This window comes from Ranitomeya imitator, chromosome 1 (assembly GCF_032444005.1).
Source record: "Ranitomeya imitator isolate aRanImi1 chromosome 1, aRanImi1.pri, whole genome shotgun sequence".
Classification (NCBI taxonomy): domain Eukaryota; kingdom Metazoa; phylum Chordata; class Amphibia; order Anura; family Dendrobatidae; genus Ranitomeya; species Ranitomeya imitator.
In genome coordinates this window covers 962,658,711-962,685,790 of record NC_091282.1, presented here as the reverse complement: position 1 = coordinate 962,685,790, position 27,080 = coordinate 962,658,711, and positions in this window count along the sequence as shown.

The window sequence follows — 27,080 nt, the reverse complement described above, 5'->3', positions numbered from 1 at the left end:
ATTTTTTAATACCAGACCTAGTCCAGTATATATTTTTTCTATTTAAAATGTTCTTCATTTTTTAAAACCTCATTTCCCCAAAAATTACTGATAGATTTGCAAGTAATAAGTACTAGATTAAGTTAAAAAAATTGGTAAATAATAGTGACACAATTAGGCAATAATATGTAATCTCCCTTTATTCTCTTATCGGATTTTAAGAGGTTTTTAGTCCAGAGAAGTATGTATGCATTGTAAACTGATGCTCAAAAATTGCCTAAAAATACTTTAAAATAGTTATTTTGCTGTCTATTTTAATTATTAAATTTTTTTTTGTAATCTGCAAATAAATCTTGTAGTTTTAGGCTGCCGTCACACTAGCAGTATTTGGTCACTATTTAACATCAGTATGTGTAAGCCAAAACCAGGAGTGGAACAATTAGAAGAAAAGTGTAACAGAAACATATGCACCACTTCTGTATTATCACCCACTCCTGGTTTTGGCTACAAATACTGATGTAAAATACTGACCAAATACTGCTAGTGTGACGGCAGCCTTAGAAAAATAGACAGATGTTGCAATGGCTTTAGATAACTGCAATAACTCACACGTAGTTCTTGATGGCAGAATTATCCTTCTAAATTTGCCACGCAACATTTACACACTGATGAGAAATTTTTAAACCTGGAAACATGCTGGAAAACATTAATTTCTGCATTAACATCTGTGTTAAAGCAAAACCTCTAAATAAAATAAAATTTGCTATTTTGTAGCAATAAGTTAAAAGATTAAAACTTCATGCTATACACTAATATTTTTGTTACTGTTTATTAAATTTTTTTATACTTTTTCAAACCTTAATATAATAAATAATACTAAGAATATAAATACCTGAAGATAAGGATAGACTGAAAGTGAAAAAATTGCGGATTGATACACAGAACTGTGTGGCAATCTGTATGGGAAACCAAAAGAAAAAAATAATAGAAAATCTGTCGCACTACTCACTCAGCAAAGGGTAAATAAAAAGTAGAATCTTAATTTTATAAAATATAAGACAAAAGATTATGTATACAAACGAAAACGGACCTATTAGGCCAAATATAATAAATGATTTAAAGTTCTCTGGTTATCCAAAAAAACAATAATAGTAAAAGTAATAGTCTTACTGAAAATGTCATTCTGCTTGCACCCTCACCCTGACATTTTTCAGCAGGACTATTACTTTTACTATTATTGGTTTTCTCGGATAACCAGTGAACGTTAAATAATTTATAATATTTGGGCTAATAGGTCTGTTTTTGTATGTATACATAATTTTGTGTCTAATATTTTATAAAATTATGATTCTACTTTTATTCACTCTTGGCAGAGTGAGTGGCACTACAGATATTCTCTTATTTTTTGCAATAAATAATAGTATTTTATTAATTTGAAAATATTGTTCTTCAGAAGAATAATGACATGCATCTCTGCAACTAGTATATTCAACCTTAAAGGGATCGGACTTCAAGTGGCCATTGTCAAGACTACCTCTTGAAGCTCATCAAGAGAATGCCAAGAGTGTGCAAAGCAGTCATCAAAGCAAAAGGGGGCTACTTTGAAGAACCTAGAATATAAGACATATTTTCAGTTGTTTCACACTTTTTTTTTAAGTATATAATTCCACATGTGTTAATTCATAGTTTTGATGCCTTCAGTGTGAATTTACAATTTTCATAGTCATGAAAATACAGAAAAATCTTTAAATGAGAAGGTGTGTCCAAACTTTTGGTCTGTACTGTATAACATGATGGTTAAACAGACTTGCATAACCTGAACAGCCACGTTCAGTCATGCCTAGACTGTGTCCTTTTTCAAGGAAATACCATCCTATTGATTTCTGGGGTCCAAACATGGAACATTAGACCATTGTTTTTGCAAATGGTCAAAAATGTGGACCTTTAGCAAAAGCTGGCTTTGTTTGCTAAGGGTATACTGGCATATCCATCCTCTAGCACAGAGGTCACAAACTGCATTCCTCAATGGCTGCAAACAGGTCATGTTTTCAGGATTACCTTGTATTGCACAGGTGATAATTGAATCACCTGCACAGAATGATTCCAGCACCTTGTGCAATGCTAAGGAAATCTTGAAAACTCGGATGGTTTGAGGTCCTTGAGGAATGCAGTTTGAGACCCCTGCTCTAGCATAATGTCAAAAAGGGTGTCCAGCATGGTCAGTAGACTTCTCTCACCAAACAGAACCAGGTTGTCTGCTACCTATAAGCATGTAAAAGCTAACATTTGTGAGAATACATCAGGCATATATTAGTGCAAACTTTCATGCACTGTCAGCTGATGTCAATAAGTAAATTGGCCACACCATCTGTCTGCCTGTCTGTTTATTGTATGTCATATATACCATTCTGCTGCTCCCAATGGAGATGGGCCACACACTGTCTATCTTATCATCTATACTGTAGTACTGCTGCTGCAGGGTTTCCACTGATTTCTCTAAATTGCCAAATAACTCCTTGCCTGCCCCAAATTGCCAAGCATCTCCTTGCTTGCCCATCTTAGCTTTCTACTGTGCTGCTCTTGAAACACACCACACTACCACGTCAGAAATATACTACCAGGCTGCCAAGTGTGCTTCATAGAGCTAGACTGTACTGCTGCTGCTAGGGTTGCTGTTGCTGGCATTAAACTGCCAAGCATCACCTTTCTTGTGCAAGCCTAACACTGCCAGTGACAAATCTCCTAGCTTCTTATTGTGTTTTACAGTGCTACATAGTGCTATTGATGCTGGGAAAGTTACTCGAATATACAATAACTTCTTCATGTTCAAAACAATCTCCAGAAATAAGGGAATGTGTTTTCAAACGTTTGATAAAAGGTTGTAATAATTGCTTAATAATTTTATGATTAGCAATCCAGTTTCAGACCCCAAAGAAAAGGATACTTTCTTGGCTTCTAGTGGACTGTCCATAACTTCCTGACATTAAAAACAGTGAAAAATACTTATTTTCCCTCCCTCGTCAAGGGATATATTTTGAATGGCTTATGAAAAATATTCACTGTAAAAAATCATGGCTTCCCATACCCCACCATTTTTTGAATGCCAAGCACTCCGTTTCACAGATCTGGTTTCAGATCATTGAGCAAATCGATCGACCACGGAGGGGCAGCAATTATGTCAGATTATTAACCCCTTAGTGACAGAGCCAATTTGGTACTTAATGACCAGGCCAATTTTTGCAATTCTGACCACTGTCACTTTATGAGGTTATAACTCTGGAACGCTTCAACGGATCCCGCTGATTCTGAGATTGTTTTTTCGTGACATTTTGTACTTCATGTTAGTGGTAACATTTCTTCGATATTACTTGCGATTATTTATGAAAAAAACGGAAATATGGCGAAAATTTTTAAAATTTTGCAATTTTCAAACTTTGTATTTTTATGCCCTTAAATCAGAGAGATATGTCACGAAAAATAGTTAATAAATAACATTTCCCACATGTCTACTTTACATCAGCACAATTTTGGAAACAAAATTTTTTTTTTGTTAGGGAGTTATAAGGGTTAAAAGTTGACCAGCAATTTCTCATTTTTACAACACCATTTTTTTTTAGGGACCACATCATATTTGAAGTCATTTTAAGGGGTCTATATGATAGAAAATAATGAAGTGTGACACCATTCTAAAAACTACACCCCTCAAGGTTCTCAAAACCACATTCAAGAAGTTTATTAACCCTTTACGTGCTTCACAGGAACTGAAACAATGTGGAAGGAAAAAATGAACATTTAACTTTTTTTTGCAAACATCTTAATTCAGAACCATTCTTTTTATTTTCACAAGTGTAAAAACAGAAATGTAACCATAAATTTTGTTATGCAATTTCTCCTGAATGCGCCAATACCCCATATGTGGGGGTAAACCACTTTTTGGGCGCACCGCAGAACTTAGAAGTGAAGGAGCGCCGTTTGACTTTTTCAATGCAGAATTGGCTGGAATTGAGATCGGACGCCATGTCACGTTTAGAGAGCCCCTGATGTGCCTAAACAGTGGAAACTCCCCACAAGTGACACCATTTTGGAAACTAGACCCCTTAAGGAACTTATCTAGATGTGTGGTGAGCACTTTGAACCCCCAAGTGCTTCACAGAAGTTTATAACGTAGAGCCGTGAAAATAAAAAATCGCTTTTGTTTACACAAAAATGATCTTTTCGCCCACAAATTCTTATTTTCACAAGGGTAACAGGAGAAATTAGACCACAAAAGTTGTTGTGCGATTTCTCCTGAATACGTCGATACCCCACATGTGAGGGTAAACCACTGTTTGGGCGCAACGCAGAGCTTGGAAGTGAAGGAGCGCCGTTTTACTTTTTCAATGTAGAATTGGCTGGAATTGAGATTGGACGCCATGTCGCGTTTGGAGAGCCTCTGATGTGCCTAAACAGTGGAAACCCCCCACAAGTGACCCCATTTTGGAAACTAGACCCCTTAAGGAACATATCTAGATGTGTGGTGAGCACTTTGAACCCCCATGTGCTTCACAGAAGTTTATAACGTAGAGCCGTGAAAAAAAAAATTGCATTTTTTCTACAAAAATGATATCTTTGCCCACAAATTTTTATTTTCACAAGGGTAACAGGAGAAATTAGACCACTAAGGTTGTTGTGCAATTTCTCCTGAGTACGTCGATACCCAATATGTGGGGGTAAACCACTGTTTGGGCGCACCGCAGAGCTTGGAAGAGAAAGAGTGCCGTTTTACTTTTTCAATGTAGAATTGGCTGGAATTGAGATCGGACGCCATGTCGTGTTTGGAGAGCCCCTGATGTGCCTAAACAGTAGAAATCCCCCACAAGTGACCCCATTTTGGAAACTAGACCCCCCATGGAACTTATCTATATGTGTGGTGAGAACCTTGAATGCCCAAGTGCTTCACAGAAGTTTATGATGCAGAGCCGTGAAAATAAAAAATATTTTTTTTCCACAAAAAAGATTTTTTAGCCCCCAAGTTTTTATTTTCACAAGGGTAACAAGAGAAATTGGACCCCAAAAGTTGTTGTCCAATTTGTCCTGAGTATGCTGGTACCCCATATGTGGGGGTAAACCACTGTTTGGGCGCACGGCAGAGCTCGGAAGGAAGGAGCGCCGTTTTGGAATGCAGACTTTGATAGAATGGTCTGCGGGTATTATTTTGCGTTTGCAGAGCCCCTGATGTACCTAACCAGTAGAAACCCTCCACAAGTGACCCCATTTTGGAAACTAGACCCCCAAGGAACTTATCTAGATGTGTGGTGAGAACCTTGAATGCCCAAGTGCTTCACAGAAGTTTAGAATGCAGAGTCGTGAAAATAAAAAATATTTTTTTTTTCCACAAAAAAGATATTGTAGCCCCCAAGTTTTTATTTTCACAAGGGTAACAGGAGAAATTGGACTGCAATAGTTGTTGTCCAATTTATCCCGAGTACGCTGATGCGCCATATGTGGGGGTAAACCACTGTTTGGGCACACGGCAGAGCTCGGAAGGGAAGGAGCGCCTTTTTGGAATGCAGACTTTGATAGAATGGTCTGTGGGCATTATGTTGCGATTGCAGAGCCCCTGATGTACCTAAACTGTAGTAACCCCCCACAAGTGACCCCATTTTGGAAACTAGACCCCCCAAGGAACTTATCTAGATGTGTGGTGAGAACTTTGAATGCCCAAGTGCTTCACAGAAGTTTAGAATGCAGAGTCGTGAAAATAAAAAATATTTTTTTTTCCACAAAAAAGATATTGTAGCCCCCAAGTTTTTATTTTCACAAGGGTAACAGGAGAAATTGGACGGCAATAGTTGTTGTCCAATTTATCCCGAGTACGCTGATGCGCCATATGTGGGGGTAAACCACTGTTTGGGCGCACGGCAGAGCTCGGAAGGGAAGGAGCACCTTTTTGGAATGCAGACTTTGATAGAATGGTCTGTGGGCATTATGTTGTGATTGCAGAGCCCTTGATGTACCTAAACTGTAGTAACCCCCCACACGTGACCCCATTTTGGAAACTAGACCCCCCAAGGAACTTATCTAGATGTGTGGTGAGAACTTTGAATGCCCAAGTGCTTCACAGAAGTTTAGAATGCAGAGTCGTGAAAATAAAAAATATTTTTTTTCCACAAAAAAGATATTGTAGCCCCCAAGTTTTTATTTTCACAAGGGTAACAGGAGAAATTGGACTGCAATAGTTGTTGACCAATTTATCCCGAGTACACTGATGCGCCATATGTGGGGGTAACCCACTGTTTGGGTGCACGGCAGAGCTCAGAAGGGAGGGAGCACCATTTGATTTTTTGAGCGCAAAATTGGCTGTCGTGTTTGGAGACCCCCTGATGTACCTAAACAGTGGAAACCCCCCAATTCTAGCTCCAACCCTAACCCCAACACACCCCTAACCCTAATCCCAACCTGATCCATAATCCTAATCACTAACCCCAACCATAATCACAACCCTTACCCCAAAACAACCCTAATGTCAACCCTAACCATAACCCTAATCAAAACCCTAAATCCAACACACCCCTAATCCTAATCTCAACCCTAACCTCAAACCTAACCCTAATCCCAATACACCCCTAATCACAACCCTAACCTTAACCCTAATCCCAAACCTAACCCTAATCCCAAGCGTAACCCTAATGCCAACCCTAACCCTAATACCAACCCTAATCCAAACCCTAACCCTAATCCCAGCTCTAACCCTAACTTTAGCCCCAACCCTAGCCCTAACTTTAGCCCCAACCCTAACCCTAGCCCTAAGGCTACTTTCACACTTGCGTCGTTTGGCATTCCATCGCAATCTGTCGTTTTGGACAAGAAACGGATCCTGCAAATGTGCCCGCAGGATGCGTTTTTTGCCCATAGACTTGTATTGCCGACGGATCGTGACGGATGGCCACACGTCGCGTCCGTCGTGCACTGGATCAGTTGTGTTTTGGCGGACCGTCGGCACAAAAAAACGTTCAATGAAACGTTTTTTTGTACGTCGCATCCGCCATTTCTGACCTCGCATGCGTGGCCGTAACTCCGCCCCCTCCTCCCCAGGACATAGATTGGGCAGCGGATGCGTTGAAAAACTACAGCTGCTGCCCACGTTGTGCACAATTTTCACAACGTGCGTCGGTATGTCGGGCCGACGCATTGCGACGGCCCCGTACCGACGTAAGTGTGAAAGAAGCCTAACCCTAAATTTAGCCCCAACCCTAACCCTAAATTTAGCCCCAACCTTAACCCTAAATTTAGCCCCAATCCTAACCCTAAATTTAGCCCCAACCCTAGCCCTAACCCTAGTCCTAGCCCTAGCCCTAACCCTAACCCTACCCCTATCCCTACCCCTAACCCTACCCCTAACCCTACCCCTAACCCTAACCTAACCCTACCCCTAACCCTACCCCTAACCCTACCCCTAACCCTACCCCTAACCCTACCCCTAACCCTACCCCTAACCCTAACCCTACCCCTAACCCTAATTTTAGCCCCAACTGCTGTTCTCCTGCCGGCCGGCAGATGGAGACAGATGGCGGGTGCACTGCGCATGCGCCCGCCATTTTCTTCTGCCGGTGGCCAGGAGGAGCAGCAAGAGGATCCAGGGACACAGGTGAGTATTGTAGGGTCCCCGAATTCCCCTATTTCTCTGTCCTCTGATGTGCGATCACATCAGAGGACAGAGAATTACACTTTACTTTTTTTTTTTTTTTTGCTGTCGCCGGTAAACAGTTAATTACTGGCGATCGCAAAACAAGGGTCGGTAAAACCGAACCCGATCATGCTCTTTGGGGTCTCGGCTACCCCCGGCAGCCGAGACCCCAAAGATTCTCCCGATGCTGGCCGGCGGGCGCACTGCGCATGCGCCCGTCATTTTGAAGATGGCGGCGCCCACCGGGAGACACGAGGGGCATCGGGGGAGATAGGTGAGTATTGGGGGGCCATCTGGGACCCCTTTTCTCTGTCCTCCGATGTGCGATCACATCGGAGGACAGAGAAATTAAAAAGAGATCGCGTTTTTTTTTTTTTTTTTTTTTTGCGATCGCCGGTAAACGGTTAATTACCGGCAATCGCAAATGCGGGGTGGGTTAAAAACCCCCCGAATCATGTTCTCTGGGGTCTCGGCTACCCCCAGCAGCCGAGACCCCGGAGAAAATCGGCCTCTGGGGGGGCACTATTCACTTTTTCCACAGCGCCGTTAATTAACGGCACTGTGGTTTAAGTACCCTTAGCGGCTGCCGTTAAAAGGCGTATCGGCGGTCGCTAAGGGGTTAAAAGAAAGGGAGTCATTATGGATTTATACACTACACACATTGGCTCCTAAGGGCCTCAATAGGGAGTTGGATCATTTCACGCTTACATTGCGCTTCAACAGGTCCTGTTGAAGCGCAATGTAAGCATGAAACGATTGTCGTCTGTATTTTCTCCACTGTTTTATCTGCCTGCTGTTGGTATGATGATGCCACAATAAAGGATTTTGTTGCATGGGATGGTATGTGCCAATCCGCTTTCTTTTCTATGGACATACAGATTCTTTTTCTTTGGAAGTGGCACCCGTAATCCCTGGTGTGTGTGCAGCTTCATCAACCCGAGGTCATACAGCTGTGCCTTTGTCCTGCTTCTCTTCTATGTCATGTATGATTCAGAATAGTCTCCATCTCATTATTTATGCTGTGTCATGAATTCTTTGCATAATACCAGATAATTTCTTTGAGTCCAAGGATTTATTTGTATGGGATCCTCTCTACGTCTGATTTATCATGTATATTGTGTATATATAATTGTACAGCACCATTATATCATTTTGTCTTATTTTTCTGTATATATTTTCTTTTTGTATATATCTCTATTATATTTACAGTATTTATTTATGCATTCTTTTCTTCTCCAATAAGGTTTGATAAAGACCAGGGACATGGTCGAAACATTACCTTATGGAATAGTTTGCATTTCTATACTGCAGTGAAGCTATTTTCTTTATCTGGTGATTGAAATAAATCCTTGTTTGGCAAATTATATGAGACTCTGAGTGCGGCTGTTTTTCCTCTGGATTAATTCCCTGATAAAGCTTTTATAGTGGCTCTGGTACTCCTTCCATTTTTTTTTTTTGCACTATACCAAGTAGCTGCTAATCATTAGGGAGAAGTCCACATGGCTATATCTCAGGTCATGTGAGCCCTCTTAGGTTGATGCAATGTTTGACAATTATGCAAATTGATTTGGTTTAAATTTTGATTTGGTTTAAATTGGTTTGAATTTTTAAGACCCTGCAATTTTTCTTAAATTCAACAAAAATTTGATTTGCATGACATCAATTCACATTTGACTCTTCTCTTTTGAATGCCCTGTGTATTAAAAATAGCTACAACTGTACTTTTAATGACTAAATCTAATTCTTGAGGTTCAAAATTATAAATTTCCATACCTTAGTCTTCACTTCATTCTCACTTCAGCGCAAAACTTGTTTTTACTTTACTTTAGTTTTACGATTTAAATAAAGTGAATGAATCAAGTGTAAAAGTCTGGTAAAAATTATATTTAGGTTTCAAAAAATCACATAGGTCTATATTTTTTATAACAACATATAGGCATTTGTGTATTTAGGAATCAGACACTAAAATATCCATGATAATATGCTGCTGCCTGTGAACAGCTCAAGTTCTTCCAAACATAGCAATATGTTGTGCGTCAGTTACACTTTTAATTAGTGAGAAAGTCATTACTTTCCTTGAGAATTCAAAAGTGTATTGTTCTAGGAAGTGACATGCATATATTGAAGTATAGCAGATGGTTTACAAGACTGACATGTTTTAGCTGTAGTTGCTGATGGATTATTTGAAGTGAGATTACGTTGAGAAATATGTAAATATCCACTTCAGAAATTACCTTGTGATTTGCACAGATGAGATTCAAACACTCCAAAACATGGGTCTGAAATGGAGTTTAGTTTGGCTTTTTATGATAAGTAATCTGGCAAGCCTTATCAAAGGGTCAATATTGACCCATAAGATTGCTACCCATACTAGTTGAAAATAGAGTTGTACTTTTTCCTTTCTGAAGAAGATATAATGTATGAACATTTAATTTCTGAGAGGCGCAATTCATGGCTTATAAATCTCCATTTTGGGAATGTCCACAAGTAGAAATGTTCCCTCTAAGGCTGGTTTCACATTAGCATTTAATAATGCAGCGTTTTAAAATTCAAACGCATGTGGTGAAAAAAACGCATGTAAACGCGTTTAAACGCTGCGTTTTTTAGACGCATGCGTTTTTGCATGTTTTAAAACAAACGTGGCGTTTTGACGCGTTTACATGTGTTTTTTCCTGCGTTTGCATTTTTGAAACGCAAGATGAGAATTGTGTGACAGCTGCCAATCATCAAAATCAACTAGAAAACCCACTATAAACAGAAATAGCTAGGGTTAGGGTTAGGGTTAGGATCCCTAGTAACCCTAGGGATCCTAACCCTAACCCTAACCCTAGGGATCCTAACCCTAACCCTAGGGATCCTAACCCTAACCCTAACCCTAGGGATCCTAACCCTAACCAACCCTAACCCATTAGGGATCCTAACCCTAACCCTAACCTTAACCCTAACCCTAACCCTAGGGATCCTAACCCTAACCCTAACACTAGGGATCCTAACCTTAACCCTAACCCTTAGGTTGCGCTAAAACTGATAAGCCACCCCCCAACCCTAATCCTAACCCTAACACTAGGGATCCTAACCCTAACCCTTAGGGGTTATGGTTAGGATCCCTTAGGGTTTTAGGGTTAGGGTTGGGGGGTGGCTTATCAGTGTGTATTCTTGTGTTTTTCTATTGAAACACATGCGTTTAAAAATGCATGCAAACGCATGTGCTTAAAAACGCATGTGTTTGCATAGACAGCAATACGTTTTTTTGCCGCAAAAAAACGCATGCGTTTTTTTGCAGCAAAAAAATGCGCTAGAAATTACTACATGTTGCATTTCTGCAACAAAACGCGGCAAAATGCATGCAAAAAAACGCACACGTTTTTAATGTTAAGTATAGGAAAAAAATGCATGCTTTTTTTGCGCTAAAACGCAGCAGCAAAAAACGCAAATGTGAAACCAGCCTTAGACTTACAATATGTAACTAATTCATAAATGGGGAATCAGTTATTGTAAATAACTTTTAACTATTAAACAAATACTTTAATTATTATATGTATTTACTCTACCAATTTTAGAGTCTCAAATTCACAAGGGTAACATTAGGTAATTCTTAGTTTGCAACCTTGATCCTGATTTTTTAATTAAATTAGATAATTCTCATGATATACACCTTTTTTATTATCGTCCACACTGTGAGGATTAACTGTGGAGAGTATAGGGTGGACCATGACAACAAACCTCCTACGGGCGAGCTGACTAAGTGCACCACCCCTATACAGGGAGCATAAGGGGCAGACCCGAGGGAGACTATCACCACGGCAGCTGGTAAGGAATGACAGACAAGAAGGCAACTGATAGGGATCAGTAAGGACTAACGAGGAGACAGAAACAGGGAGAGCGTGGGAATATGGACTGGACGAAGAGGACGAGCAGTAAGGCAAGACGCAGGAGCAGGGACCAGAGGGAGGACACGGGCAGACAGGCTGGAGACTGGAACTCGGACTAGGTGGAGGATGGAGGCAGGCAGGCAAGGACACTGGAACACGGATAGAATGGAGGACACCGGAAGGCAGGTACTAGGAGGGAGCAAAGAAGAAGACCATGATTTGCTAAAGGATACAGCAACGGGAAGTGGGGGGTGAATAAGAAGGCAGGAAGGAAAGCAGGAGAGACATGGAGCCAGATACACTTGTAGATCACAAATGACAATCAGGCACCGCCGAGGGGAAGAGGCGGCCTGATAAAGAGAGCGAAGGCATACCTTCCAGGTCAGAGTGCACAGAGCGGTGCAGAAGGCACAGCCAGGATCAATGAGAGATGTGTGCCCATGCGCCGTAGAACCCAGAGCTCGCGTGCACCCGAGGAGGAGCAGGAGCCGTGCCCACAGGAAGAGCAGAAGACCGGATAGCAGGGACACGCCGGGACGCCGCAGTTTATTAAGCATGAGACACTTGCGGCAAGGCAGGCGGGAGCATAACAGTACCCCCTCTTATGCCCCTCCTTCCTAAGACCCGAAATAAATTTTGCCAGGATTCGAGGAGCCTGGATGTTCTCCCGAGACTCCCAAGATCTCTCCTCTGGACCAAAACCCCTCCAATCAACCAGGAAAAAGGTCCTCCCTCTAATCTTTTTCATAGCAAGAATGTCTTTAATTTCAAAGACATCATTACAAAAATTAGGCTGAGGAGAATGATTGAAAGTGGAATGGAACCGAATGAGGACCACAGGCTTCAGGAGGGAAGCATGAAAAGAATTGGGGATGCGGAGTGAAGCAGGAAGTGTCAACTTATAAGAGACACTATTGATATTGAACAAGACCTCGAAGCGCCCAATATAGCGGGGACCCAGTTTGTGCAAAGGCACTTTTAAGCGGATAACCACACCTTATCACCGGGCTGAAAAAGAGGAGAGTCCAAGTTCCTCTTGTCCGCATATCTCTTCATTCTGGCACAGGCCAGTTCAAGAGCGGTCCTGGTCTCCTGCCAAATCCTAGAGAACTCCCCGGACAAATGATCGGCTGCTGGGACACCTGAGACAGGAGGAACCGGAAGTGGTACACCAGGATGTTGCACATAGACGATGAAGAAAGGAGACTTGGAAGTAGATTCGCTGGTATGATTGTTATAAGCAAATTCGGCCCACAGAAGCAAATCTACACAGTCGTTCTGATGAGAGTTAGAGAAGTGACGAAGATAAGTCACCAAAGTTTGATTGGTACGTTCCACTTGACTATTGGTTTGTGGGTAGTGTTGAGCATTCCGATACCGCAAGTATCGGGTATCGGCCGATATTTGCGGTATCGGAATTCCGATACCGAATTCCGATACTTCCCGCGTATCGGATACCGGAATCGGAAGTTCCCAGAATTCAAACTGAACGCAGCAGCCAATGAGGAATGATTGGAAGTGTGGGCACATCCTGTTTAGCATGGTGGGCATGTAAGTACTGGCAAGGCTGTGATTGGCTGCTGAAATGATGTCACTCTGCACTATAAAAAACGCTGCCGCCATTTTGCGCTCACTCTGCTGTGATTTCAGTTAGGGAAAGGACGCTGTGTTCTAACTGAGGGCCAGTTGAGATAGCTAATTGCTTTATTTTCCTTTCCAAAGGCTAATTTAGCAAAACGCTGTGTGTTCTTCACTGTTCACCTTGCTCTTGCCTTGCAGCGCTGTTTTAACAGCGTTCTGCAAGGTCTCTGTGTGTGTGTGTGTGTGTGCAGCTCACTCTGTAGTCTGTGTGCAGCCATATACCCGGTTGTATTCAGCTCAGGGGGGGTTCACACTGCCTCACACAGTTGTCCTTTTTTGCTCATAGTGCAGCCTGCTGCACATTTTTTCTCAAATTTCCTATAAGTGTTTTTCCACCCGTCTCCAGCTAAATTGTGGAAAAACACTACATAGGATAACCTAGAGGGGCGTTTTTGGGCCTTGCAGCGCCGTTTACGGCTGTCTGCACGGTCTCCGTGTGAGCCCAGCTCGCCCTGTAGTCTGTGTGCAGCCATAGCCGGTTGGATTCAGCTCAGGGTTCGTTACTGCCTCATACCTTGAGAAAAATTTTCCTTTTTTTCAAATAGTGCAGCCTGTTTAAAATTTTTTTAAAAAAATTCCTATTAGTGTTTTTCCACCCGTCTCCAGCTAAATTGTGGAAAAACACTACATAGGATAACCTAGAGGGGTTTTTTTGGGCCTTGCAGCGCCGTTTACGGCTGTCTGCACGGTCTCTGTGTGAGCGCAGCTCGCCCTGTAGTCTGTGTGCAGCCATAGCCGGTTGGATTCAGCTCAGGGTGCGTTACTGCCTCATACCTTGAAAAAAAATGTCCTTTTTTTCAAATAGTGCAGCCTGTTTAAACTTTAAAAAAAAAATTCCTATTAGTGTTTTTCCACCCGTCTCCAGCTAAATTGTGGAAAAACACTACATAGGCTAACCTAGAGGGTTTTTTTTGGGCCTTGCAGCGCCGTTTACGGCTGTCTGCACGGTCTCTGTGTGAGCGCAGCTCGCCCTGTAGTCTGTGTGCAGCCATAGCCGGTTGGATTCAGCTCAGGGTGCGTTACTGCCTCATACCTTGAAAAAAAAATTCATTTTTTTCAAATAGTGCAGCCAGTTTAAAATTTAAAAAAAAAATTTCCTATTAGTGTTTTTCCACCCGTCTCCAGCTAAATTGTGGAAAAACACTACATAGGATAACCTAGAGGGTGTTTATTGGGCCTTGCAGCGCCGTTTACGGCTGTCTGCATGGTCTCTGTGTGAGCGCAGCTCGCCCTGTAGTCTGTGTGCAGCCATAGCCGGTTGGATTCAGCTCAGGGTGCGTTACTGCCTCATACCTTGAAAAAAAATTTCCTTTTTTTCAAATAGTGCAGCCTGTTTAAAATTTAAAAAACAAATTCCCCATTAGTGTCTGTCAACCCGTCTCCAGCTAAATAGTGGAAAAACACTACATAGGATAACCTAGAGGAGGTTTTTTGGGCCTTACAGCGCCGTTTACGGCTGTCTGCACGGTCTCCGTGTGATTTAAACTAGCTCTGTAGCCTGATCTGCAAAAAAAAAAAAAAGTAAAGTTCACCAAACACAACTTAACACTTGTGTAGGCCACATTTCAAAAATAATAAAGTTTAGTCCACACTTTACAACATTAGTGTTTCTTACACCTGTTAGGAGGAGCATTTCAGGAATAAGCACACTAAGGCCTTAGTACTTTTCTGCTTATCTTTATCTGTCAACCAAGATGAAGAGGGCAGGGAGTAAGGCATGTGGGCGTGGGCGCGGAGCAGGGAGAGGAGCAGGGAGAGGACGTGGTGATTCTGTGCCTGCTGCGGGCGCCGGTGACTCGTCGTCACTCAGTTTCAGCAGGGAACAGTCCTTCATGCGCAGCTTTGTCGGAGAGTGCCGTCAGGTGGATGGCAGCTAACGCCTCGGCATCGACTTCAGTTAGTGCCACATCCTCTCAGGCACAGACCACTGGAGAGCAGCCATCTGTCTCTTCACCACCTGCCAAATTGGCCAGGCAGTCAGAGAGCCCAGGACAGGAGCCGTCTCTACTTCTGTTCTCTGAATCTCTTGGCTTGGAAACAGGGGGCCAGCCAAGCAGCATTGGAGAAATGGAAGAAGAGGCAGTGTGCAGTGATGCCCAACAGCTTTGTCTCTCTGACTCTGAAGAGGCGGGTGGGCCAGTGGCTTCAGTGACCACAGCGCAGTACGCATCTGATGATGAAACTCAGGTGCCGCTTTCTGGTGCGTACTGTGCTGCCGAGACTACCCAGGAGGAGCAGTTGGTGGCAGAGGGTAGTGGAGATGATGAGGTCGTTGACCCATCATGGCGTGAGGAACAGGAAGGTGGTGGGAGCAGCTCTGAGGAAGAGATTCCCCTTACGGGCCAAAGAGGGAGAGGGAGGGGGAAGACTGCGGAGCCTGTAGCCTCCACTTTGGCACCCGTTAGGAGCCTGTCTCTTTCCAAAGCCAAAAAGGGCGCTCCCAAGACTTGCAGTGCCTGGTCCTTTTTTGACACAGTTGCAGATGACATTTGTTTTGTCAAATGCAAGCTGTGTCATCAGAAAGTAAAGAGGGAAAAATGTCAGCAACCTCAATACCACAAATATGTGGAAACATGTGCGGACCAGGCACGCGGTGGAGGTACAGAAACAGACTGAAGATGTAGGCCAACCAACAGCGGCAGCTACCACCTCTTCAGCTCGTGTTGCCTCTTCCTCCAGCTCACGCACAGCTGGTTTGGCTTCCTCCCAGGATCGCCATGGAAGAACCTCTGGCACTGTTGTCCAGAGACCTTGTGTAATTCCACCCACAGCACCACCTTCCCAGTCATCCTCACACTTCCAATCTACTCTACAGCCATCGGTAGTACAGGCATGGGAGAAAAGGCGGGCATTCTCGGCCAACCACCCCTGAGCACAGGCTCTGAATGCAGGCATTGCCAAACTGTTGTCCCTGGAAATGCTCTCGTTCAGGCTGGTGGAGACTGACAGCTTCCGTGACTTGATGGCATTGGCAGTCCCACAGTACAAGGTGCCCAGCCGCTTTTACTTCAGCAGGCAAGCTGTCCCTGCCCTGCACAGGCATGTTGAGGGAAACATAAAACATGCGCTACTGAACGCCGTCAGTAGCAAGGTCCACCTCACCACCGATGCGTGGACCAGTCAGCATGGACAGGGGCGATACGTTTCCCTCACTGCCCATTGGGTTAATGTTGTTGAGCCAGGTACAGATCGTGCGAGTGGCGCAGGACGTGTCCTGCCCACTCCAAGGATTGCAGGAATCCAGTCTGTACGCATTGACTCCTCCTCTTACACAAGTTCCTCAGAATCAACTCTGCAGGAGCCGTCACAGTCCACCTCCACATGGACCCGTGAACGTTTACCTATGACCGACATGAGCACAGCCGTGGCCAAACGTCAGCAGGCCGTCTTGAAACTTGTTTCATTGGGGAATCGAAGCCACACAGCGCAGGAGCTCTGGAATGCCATCAAGCAGGAGAGCGATGTGTGGTTACTGCCAGCAAATCTCCAGCCAGGCATGGTAGTGTGTGACAATGGCCGAAATCTGGTGGCAGCTTTGGCCCTTGGCAACCTCACTCACATCCCATGTCTGGCACATGTGCTCAATTTGGTTGTGCAGAGTTTTCTGAGGGACTATCCGGATCTTGATGCCCTGCTGCACAAGGTCCGCCTAGAGTGTGCTCATTTGCGGCGTTCCAGCTTGGCCAGATCCCGCATTGCTGCTCTGCAGCGCCGATTCCGCCTTCCGGAACACCGCATCATATGTGACCTACCTACCCGGTGGAATTCCACGTTACATATGTTGGAGCGGTTGTGTGAGCAGCAGCAAGCAGTTATGGAGTACCAGCTGCATCAGGCGCAAAGAAGTCGCAGTCAGCGCCGATCAGACTTCACAACCACAGAGTGGGCCACTATGAAGGACGTCTGCCAGGTTTTGCGTCCTTTTGATTATTCCACGCGGATGGCAAGTGCAGATGATGCACTAGTCAGCATGACTGTCCCCCTTATCTGCCTGCTTCAGCAAACTTTGCAAGGGTTAAGGGATGATGTTGTGGAAGAGGTGGAGGATGAGGAGTCACCTTTTCCATCAGCTTCTGGAGAGTCAGCGCCACGTGGTTCCTCACAAAGGGGTACGCAGGGGCCAATTTGTGAGGAGGATGAGGAGGAGTCAATGGAGGAGGAAGAGCTCCGTCCAGAGGAGGGAGCGACACAATTGTCCAGTGGTCAGTGTGTACAGCGAGGGTGGGGTGATGACGAGCGGGCAGATCATGTCTCAAGCAGGGGACAGCGTTTCTGGGCCAGTTGGCACTCTGCAGCACATGGTGGATTTCATGCTGCAGTGCCTGAGAAACGACCGCCGCATCGACCACATTCTCAACATGCCTGATTATTGGGTGTTCACCCTCCTCGATCCTCGCTACCGGGACAACGTCCAAAACCTCATCCCAGCGTTGACCCGGGAGCGTAAATTGCGGGAGTACCACGACACACTGGTGAATTCCATCATCTTCTCCTGTCCAACTGAGAGGAGTGCTGCTAGTGCTTTACAAAGCAGCTCAGTGCGTCGAGGCAGTGGGGGAGGCTCTGCCCAAAGAGGGAGCAGAAGCAGTGCCTCTGCCCAAGGCAAGCCCAGTATGGCACAACTCTGGCACACTTTTGTGTGCCCGCCCCAAATGTCTACACCATCACCGGCGGCTCCAGTCAGCAGGAGGCAACGATTCCGTCAGATGGTGACAGACTACATGGCGTGCCCTCTTACTGTACTCCCAGACGGCTCTTCCCCGTTCAATTTTTGGGTCTCTAAGCTGGATACATGGCCAGAGCTAAGCCAGTATGCATTGGAGGTGCTGGCTTGCCCTGCGGCTAGTGTCTTATCGGAACGTGTCTTTAGTGTCGCAGGTGGTGTACTAACAGAGCGTCGCATGCGACTGTCCTCCGATAACGTTGACCGGCTTACTTTCCTGAAAATGAACCAGGCCTGGATCTCACAGGAATTTGCCACTCCTCTGCCTGATTAAGTAATTGGGTGTCATCCAGGTCTCCTGCTGTGTTCATCTTTCTACCACCTGAACTGCTATTCCTGGGCTCCAACACCGCCAGTTGCGGCTCAGAAGTGCAGGCTGCACAGTAAAAACATACGACCCAGTGTTATTGGGTTTCAGTAACGTCAGCTGATCCCCAGCTGTGTAGCCGGCAATATGTCCTGCGACCGCCACGCTGGCACAACAACCTAAATGTAAGGGAACCTATCCCCCCCCGTCGTTTGTTACTGAAAGAGCCATCTTGTGCAGCAGTAATGCTGCACAAGGAAAAGGTAGCTCTTTTGGTTTAGCTCCTTGCACACGCAGAACTTAACACTTATAAAATGTGTTCACTGATACCGTTATACCGTCCCGGAGCTGGGACTTTCCTTCGTAATGTGACGCAGCACAGCCGTCATTCCTACCCCCTTGGTGCCATGCGCTGCCTCCTCAGCGTTGTTTTAAGCTGTCACGGAGCCTGCGATGTTCTGTTATCCCTTGGGCATGCCCTATTTGCGCTGCCTGTCTTCTGACATAATTTGGTGTCCGGCTGGCTGCGCCTGTGCGGCCGCGCTGCCCGAGATCCCGCCTCGCAGTGTCTTCTGATTGAGTCACACTGCGGGCCTGGGATCCATGGGCATGCGCAGTGCATATCTTCCCCTCGGGCTCTCGCTCATTTCCCTCCGCCTTCTTTAGACTGTGCGCCGTCAGCTGATCCCTAATAGCATGCCACGGCCGTGACACCGCACAGTCTGAAGAAGAGGGAAGGAGGGGAGTGAGAGTCGAGTATATGCACTGTGCATGCCCATGGATCCAAGGCCCGCAGTGGGATTACGTTAGATGAGACTGCGAGGTGGAATCTGGAGCAGCGTGGACGCACAGGCACTGACAGCCTGACACCAAATTATGTCAGAAGACAGGCAGCGCTAATTGGGCATGGCCAAGGGATAACAGAACAGCGCAGGCTCCGTGACAGCTTAAAACAACGCTGAGGAGGCAGCGCATGGCACCAAGGGGATAGGAATGACAGCTGTGCTGTATCCCATTACGACGGAAATTCGCACCTCCGGGACGGTTGAACGGTATAAGGGGACACATTTTTAGTGTTTACTTCAGTGTTTGCAAGGAGCATAATTAAAAGAGCAACCTTTTCCTTTTGCATCCTTAGTGCTGCACAAGATGGCTCTTTCAGCTACAAACATCTTGGGGGGGGTTAAAGGATCCCTTTCAACTTGCTCCAATCAGGCTTCGGCCTACACTCTGTTCCTCTGCTCCACCTGCTGACCCTGGGCTCTAACACCGCCAGTTGGTGCCTGGAAGTGCTGTGTGCACAGTTAACAGTCGCTCCTCTGTTATTGGGGTTCAGTGACATCAGCTGATCCCCAGCTGTGTGTGCGGCAATACCTCCAATCTGCTCCTCCTGCTGTCCCTGGGCTCTAACACCGCCAGTTGGTGCCTGGAAGTGCTGTGTGCACAGTTAACAGTCGCTCCTCTGTTATTGGGGTTCAGTAACGTCAGCTGATCCCCAGCTGTGTATCCGGCAACGTGTCATGCGACCGCCACGCTGGCACAACTAAAATGTAAGGGGACCTGTCCCCCCCCCCCCCTAGGCGTTTGTTACTGAAAGAGCCACCATGTGCAGCACTAATACTGCACAAGGGAAGGGTTGCTCTGGAAATTATGCTCCTTGCAAACGCTGAACTACACACTCATGTAATGTGTCCCCTCACACCGTCCAACCGTCCCGGAGGTGGGACTTACCTTTGTAATGTGACGCAGCACAGCCGTCATTGCTACCTCCTTGCCACCGTGCGCTGGCTCCTTAGCGTTGTTTGATTCCGTCATGGACCCTGCGCTGTTATGTTATCCCTTGGCCATGCACAGTTTGCGCTGCCCGTCCTCTGACATCATTTGTTGTCGTCCTGGCTGCGCCTGTGCGTACACGCTGCCCGAAATCCCACCTCGCAGTGTCGTCTAATGTGATCCCACAGTGGGCCTGGTATCCATGGCCATGCGCAGTGCATATACTAGCCTCTCACTCCCCTTCTTCACGCTTCTTCGGACTAGGCGGCGTCAGCTGATCCCTAATAGCATGCCACGGCCGTGACGCCGCACAGTCTGAAGAAGCAGGAAGGAGGTGAGTGAGAGGCGATGATATGCACTGCGCATGCCCATGGATCCCTGGCCCGCAGTGGGACTACATTAGATGACACTGCAATGTTGGATCTCGGGCAGCTTGGACGCACAGGCACTGCCAGCCTGACACCTACATGATGTCAGAAGACGGGCACCGCTAACAGTGCATGGCCAAGGGATAACATTACAGCGCGGGCTCCGTGACAGAACCAAACAACGTTGAGGAGGTGGCGCACGGCACCAAGGGGGATGGAATGACGGCTTTGCTGTGTCACATTACAAAGGAAAGTCCCACTTCCGGGACGGTTTGACAGTGTGAGGGGACACATTATATGAGTGTGTACTTCAGCGTTTGCAAGGAGCATAATTTTCGGAGCCACCATTTTCCATGTGCAGTACTACTGCTGTACAAGATGGCTCTTTCAGCAACAAATGCCTGGGGGGGGGGGGTTAAAGGTTCCCTTTCAACTTGCTCCACTGCAGGCTTCGGCCTACACTCTGCTCCTCTTTGATTCCCTGGGTTTCAACACTGTCAGTTGCCACCTGGAAGTGTTGTCTACACAGAAAAAACACTAGGTGATGTGTCAGTGGGGTTCAGCACAGCCAGCTGTTCCCCTGCTGTGTAGTCGGCAACGTGTCCAGCACAAGCCACGCTGGCACAACAGAACAAAAGCTGCCACCAGTGCAGGCTTCGGCCTACACTCTGCTCCTCTCCTCCTCCTGCTGACCCTGGGCTTAAACACCGCTAGTTTTTGCCCGGAAGTGCTAGCTGCACAGAGAAAAACACCAGCCAATGTGTTAGTGGGGTTCAGCACCGCCAGCTGTTCCCCTGCTGTGCAGCCGGCAACGTGACCTGCAAACGCCACGCAGGCACATGAACTGAAATTAAAGGGAACCTGGCCCCACCCCCCCAGGTGTTTCTATGTATAACAGCCACCTAGTACTGCAGTACTGCTGCATTTGTACAAGGTGGCTGATTTTTTATCCTTGCCCACGTACAATTAAACACGTAAAATATGTGTCTCATTACAGACCATTACAATGTCCCTGAGGTGTGACTTTCCTTTTTAATGACACGCACCACCCCCCTTGGTAGCGCTGCCCGTCTTCTGACATCATTGGTTGGCTGCCTGTGCCTGTGCGTCCGCCCTGCCCGACACAACCCCCCTCGTTTCATATATTTTGGCTGCGAGGGTGTGATTGATGGGCATGTGCAGTGCATATGTTCGCCTGTCTTAACTCATCTCCTTCCGCCTTCTTCAGACTGTGCGGCCTCCTGGCCGTGGTAGGTGATAAGGGATCAGCTGAGGCCGCCCAGTCTGAAGCAGGTGTAAGGACATGTGTGAGCGGCAAACACATTTACTGCACAAGGCCACGAATCCCAGCCACGCAGTGTGATTTTTTGAAAACACACTGCGGGCCTGGGATTCATATCCATTGCTAACCGCAACGGCCAACATGAAATGAGGTGAGAAGACAGGCAGCGCTCACAGCGCATGGCCAAGGGATCACAATAGCGCAGACTCCTGTACAGCTAATAACAACGCTCAGGAATCTGCGCCCAGCACCTAGGTGTAAATTTTGACACCTGTGCTGCGTCTCCTTAAAAAGACAAGTCACACCTCCACTACTGTTAGACAGTATAATGGGCTAAATAGTGTACGTGTTTTATTCAGCGTGTGCAAGGAGCAAACTAAATAGAGCAACCTTTTACTTGTGCAGCATTAATGGTGCACAAGGTGTGGCTCTTGTACCTTGCAACACCTGAGGGGGGTTAAAGGTTACCTTTGAAATTGGTTCAACTAGGCTTCGGCCTACACTCTGCTCCTCTCCTCCTCCTGCTGACCCTGGGCTCTAACACCGCTAGTTTTTGTCCGGAAATGCGAGCTTCACAGACAAAAACAACAGCCAATGTGTTAGTGGGGTTCAGCACCGCCAGCTGTTCCCCTGCTGTGTAGCCGGCATCGTGTCCAGCACAAGCCACGCTGGCACAACCGACCAAAAGCTGCCACCAGTGCAGGCTTCGGCCTACACTTTGCTCCTCTCCTTCTCCTGCTGACCCTGGGCTCTAACACTGCCAGTTTTTGCCCGGAAATGCGAGCTTCACAGAGAAAAACAACAGCCAATGTGTTAGTGGGGTTCAGCACCGCCAGCTGTTCCCCTGCTGTGTAGCCGGCATCGTGTCCAGCACAAGCCACGCTGGCACAATCGACCAAAAGCTGCCACCAGTGCAGGCTTCGGCCTACACTTTGCTCCTCTCCTTCTCCTGCTGACCCTGGGCTCTAACACCGCCAGTTTTTGCCCGAACATGCGAGCTGCACAGAGAAAAACACCAGTCAATGTGTCAGTGGGGTTCAGCAACGCCAGCTGTTCCCCTGCTGTGTAGCTGGCAACGTGTCCTGCAAACGCCACGCAGGCACATGAACTGAAATTGAAGGAAGCCTGCCCCCCACCCCCAGGTGTTTCTATGTATAACAGCCACCTTGTACAGCAGTACTGCTGCATTTGTACAAGGTGGCTGACTTTTTCTCCTTACCCACGTTTAATTAAACACGTACTAAATGTGTCTCATTGAGACCATTCCACTGTCCCTGAGGTGTGACTTTCCTTTCTAATGATACGCAGCACCACCCTTGGTAGCGCTGCCTGTCTTCTGACATCATTGGTTAGCTGGCTGCGCCTGTGCGTCTGCTCTGCTCGAAACAACGCCCCTCGGTGTCTTATTTTTTTGGACAGCGAGGGTGTAATTGATGGGCATGTGCAGTGCATATGTTTGCCTGTGTTCACTCATCTCCTTCCGCCTTCTTCAGACTGGGTGGCCTCATGGCCGCGGCATGCGATAAGGGATCAGATGAGGCCGCCCAGTCTGAAGCAGGTGTAAGGACATGTGTGAGCGGCAAACATATTTACTGCACAAGGCCACGAATCCCAGCCACGCAGTGTGATTTTTTGAAAACACACTGTGGGTCTGGGATTCATGTCCATCGCTAACCGCAACGGCCGACATGAAATGAGGTCAGAAGACAGGAAGCGCTCACAGCGCATGGCCAATTGATAACAAGAGCGCAGACTCCTGTACAGCAAATAACAATGCTCAGGAAGCTGCGCCCATGCACCAAGGTGTTATTTTCGACACCTGGGCTGCTTTTCTTTAAAAAGACAAGTCACGCCTCCACTACTGTTTTACAGTATAATGGGCTAAATAGTGTATGTGTTTTATTCAGCGTGTGCAAGGAGAAAAATTAAGAGAGCAACCTTTTACTTGTGCAGCATTAATGCTGCACAAGGTGTGGCTCTTGTACCTTGCAACACCTGAGGGGGGGTTAAAGGTTACCTTTGAAATTGGTTCAACTAGGCTTCGGCCTACACCCTGCTCCTCTCCTCCTCCTGCTGACCCAGGGCTATAACACCGCTAGTTGTAGCCTGGAAGTGCTAGGTGCACAGAGAGAAACACCCGCCAATGTGTTAGTGGGGTTCAGCACCGCCAGCTGTTCCCCTGCTGTGTAGCCGGCATCGTGTCCAGCAAAAGCCACGCTGGCACAACTGACCAAAAGCTGCCACCAGTGCAGGCTTTGGCCTACACTCTGCTCCTCTCCTCCTCCTGCTGCCCCTGGGCTCAAACACCGCTAGTTTTTGCCCGGAAATGCGAGCTGCACAGAGAAAAAAAACAGCCAATGTGTTTGTGGGGTTCAGTACCGCCAGCTGTTCCCCTGCTGTGTAGCCTGCATCGTGTCCAGCACAAGCCACGCTGGCACAACTGACCAAAAGCTGCCACCAGTGCAGGCTTCGGCCTACACTCTGCTCCTCTCCTTTTCCTGCTGACCCTGGGCTCTAACACCGCTATTTTTTGCCCGGAATTGCTAGCTGCACAGAGAAAAACACCAGCCAATGTGTTAGTGGGGTTCAGCACCGCCAGCTGTTCCCCTGCTGTGTAGCCGGCAACGTGACCTGCAAACGCCACGCAGGCACATGAACTGAAATTAAAGGGAAAAATTAAGAAAGCAACCTTTTACTTGTGCAGCATTAATGCTGCACGAGGTGTGGCTCTTGTACCTTGCAACACCTGAGGGGGGTTAAAGGTTACCTTTGAAATTGGTTCAACTAGGCTTCGGCCTACACTCTGCTCCGCTCCTCCTCCTGCTGACCCTGGGCTCTAACACCGCCAGTTTTTGCCCGGACGTGCTAGCTGCACAGAGAAAAACACCAGCCAATGTGTTAGTGGGGTTCAGCACCGCCAGCTGTTCCCCAGCTGTGTAGCCGGCAACGTGACCTGCAAACGCCATGCAGGCACATGAACTGAAATTGAAGGGAGCCTGCCCCCCACCCCCAGGTGTTTCTATGTATAACAGCCACCTTGTTCAGCAGTACTGCTGCATTTGTACAAGGTGGCTGACTTTTTCACCTTGCCCACGTGGAACTCAACACGTACAAAATGTGTCTCATTGAGACCATTCCACTGTCCCTGAGGTGTGACTTTCCTTTATAATGATACGCAGCACCCCCCTTGGTAGCGCTTCCCGTCTTTTGACATCATGGTTAGCTGGCTGCGCCTGTGCATCCGCCCTGCGTGAAACAACGCCCCTCGTTGTCTTATTTATTTTGTCAGCGAGGGTGTGGTTTATGGGCACGAGCAGTGCATATGTTCGCCTGTCGTCACTCATCTCCTTCCGCCTTCTTCAGACTGTGCGGCCTCATGGCCGCGGCATGCGAAAAGGGATCAGCAGAGGCCGCCCAGTCTGAAGCAGGTGTAAGGACGTGTGTGAGCGTCGAAAATATTTACTGCTCAAGGCCACGAATCCCAGCACCGCAGTGTGACTTTATGAAAAGGCACTGTGGGTCTGGGATTTATGGCCATCGTTAACCGCAGCGGCCAACATGAAATGAGGTCATAAGACGGGCAGCGCTAACAGGGCATTGCCAAGGGATAACACAAGAGCGCAGACTCCTGTACAGCAAAAAACAACGCTCAGGAAGCTGCGCCAAGCACAAAGGCGTTATTTGGTACACCTATGCTGCGTCTCCTTAAAAATACAAATCACGCCTCAACTACAGTTTGACTGTAGAATGGGCTAAATTGTGTACGTGTTGCATTCAGCGTGTGCAAGTAGAAAAATTAATAGAGCAACCTTTTACTTGTGCAGCATTAATGCTGCACAAGGTGTGGCTCTTGTACTTTGTAACACCTGAGGGGGGGTTAAAGGTTACCTTTGAAATTGGTTCAACTAGGCTTCGGCCTACACTCTGCTCCTCTCCTCCTCCTGCTGACCCTGGGCTTAAACACCGCTAGTTTTTGCCCGGAAGTGCTAGCTGCACAGAGAAAAACACCAGCCAATGTGTTAGTGGGGTTCAGCACCGCCTGCTGTTCCCCCACTGTGTAGCCGGCAAAGTGTCCTGCAAACGCAACGCAGACACAAAGCTGACTCCAGTGCAGGCTTCGGCCTACACTCTGCTCCCCCTGCTTACCCTTTGCTCCAACACCGCTAGTTGGGGCTGTAGGAAGACAATCTTTGATAGGCAACGCGGGCACCTACAGCTTAGTAACCGGGTTCCAGCACCGTCAGCTGGTCCTCGGTCGTGCCATTGGCTCTTGCACACTGGGACAACGCATCTGAGTTCCAGCACCGCCAGCTGGTTCTCGGCAGTGTTTTTGTCACGGGTACTCCCTCGTGCCCAGCCTGGTTCCAGCACCGTCAGCTGTTTCCGGGTACTGTCAAACTCACTGAGACACCTATGCGCTGCCCCGTCGTGTTGTGGTCGAGTTAGCCAACTCCAGGGTGCCTCCAGTTTAGGAGCTTCCTATGTGGGCTGCATGAATTGCTAGTCAAGGCTAGTTCTGTAGTGCCAGTAGGCCCAGCTCCCCCTGTAGGACTGTTGGGGTTCGGTAACTGCGGCTGCCTCGCGGCCTAGCTGTTCTCTCCTCTCCTGTGGGCCTTGGGGTCCACCACCTGGTTCCAGCACCGTCAGCTGGTTCCGGGCCGAGCATTTGGCTTAGGTGCCTCCTCCTGGGTATCCGAGTTCCGCCAACGTCAGGCGGTCCTTGGTAGTGCTTTTAAGCGTGGGCACCTACAGCTTAGTAACCGGGTTCCAGCACCGTCAGCTGGTCCTCGGTCGTGCCATTGACTCTTGCACACTGGGGCAACGCATCTGAGTTCCAGCACCGCCAGCTGGTTCTCGGCAGTGTTTTTGTCACGGGTACTCCCTCGTGCCCAGCCTGGTTCCAGCACCGTCAGCTGTTTCCGGGTACTGTCAAACTCACTGAGACACCTATGCGTTGCCCCGTCGTGGTGCGGTTGGGTTAGCCAACTCCAGGGTGCCTCCAGTTTTGGAGCTTCCTATGTGGGCTGCATAAATTGGTAGTCAAGGCTGGTTCTGTAGTGCCAGTAGGCCCAGCTCCCCCTGTAGGACTGTTGGGGTTCGGTAACTGCGGCTGCCTCGCGGCCTAGCTGTTCTCTCCTCTCCTGTGGGCCTTGGGGTCCACCACCTGGTTCCAGCACCGTCAGCTGGTTCCAGGCCGAGCCTTTGGCTTAGGTGCCTCCTCCTGGGTATCCGAGTTCCGCCAACGTCAGGCGGTCCTTGGTAGTGCTTTTAAGCGCGGGCACCTACAGCTTAGTAACCGGGTTCCAGCACCGTCAGCTGGTCCTCGGTCGTGCCATTGGCTCTTGCACACTGGGGCAACGCATCTGGGTTCCAGCACCGCCAGCTGGTTCTCGGCAGTGTTTTTGTCACAGGTACTCCCTCGTGCCAAACCTGGTTTCAGCACCGTCAGCTGTTTCCGGGTTGTGTCAA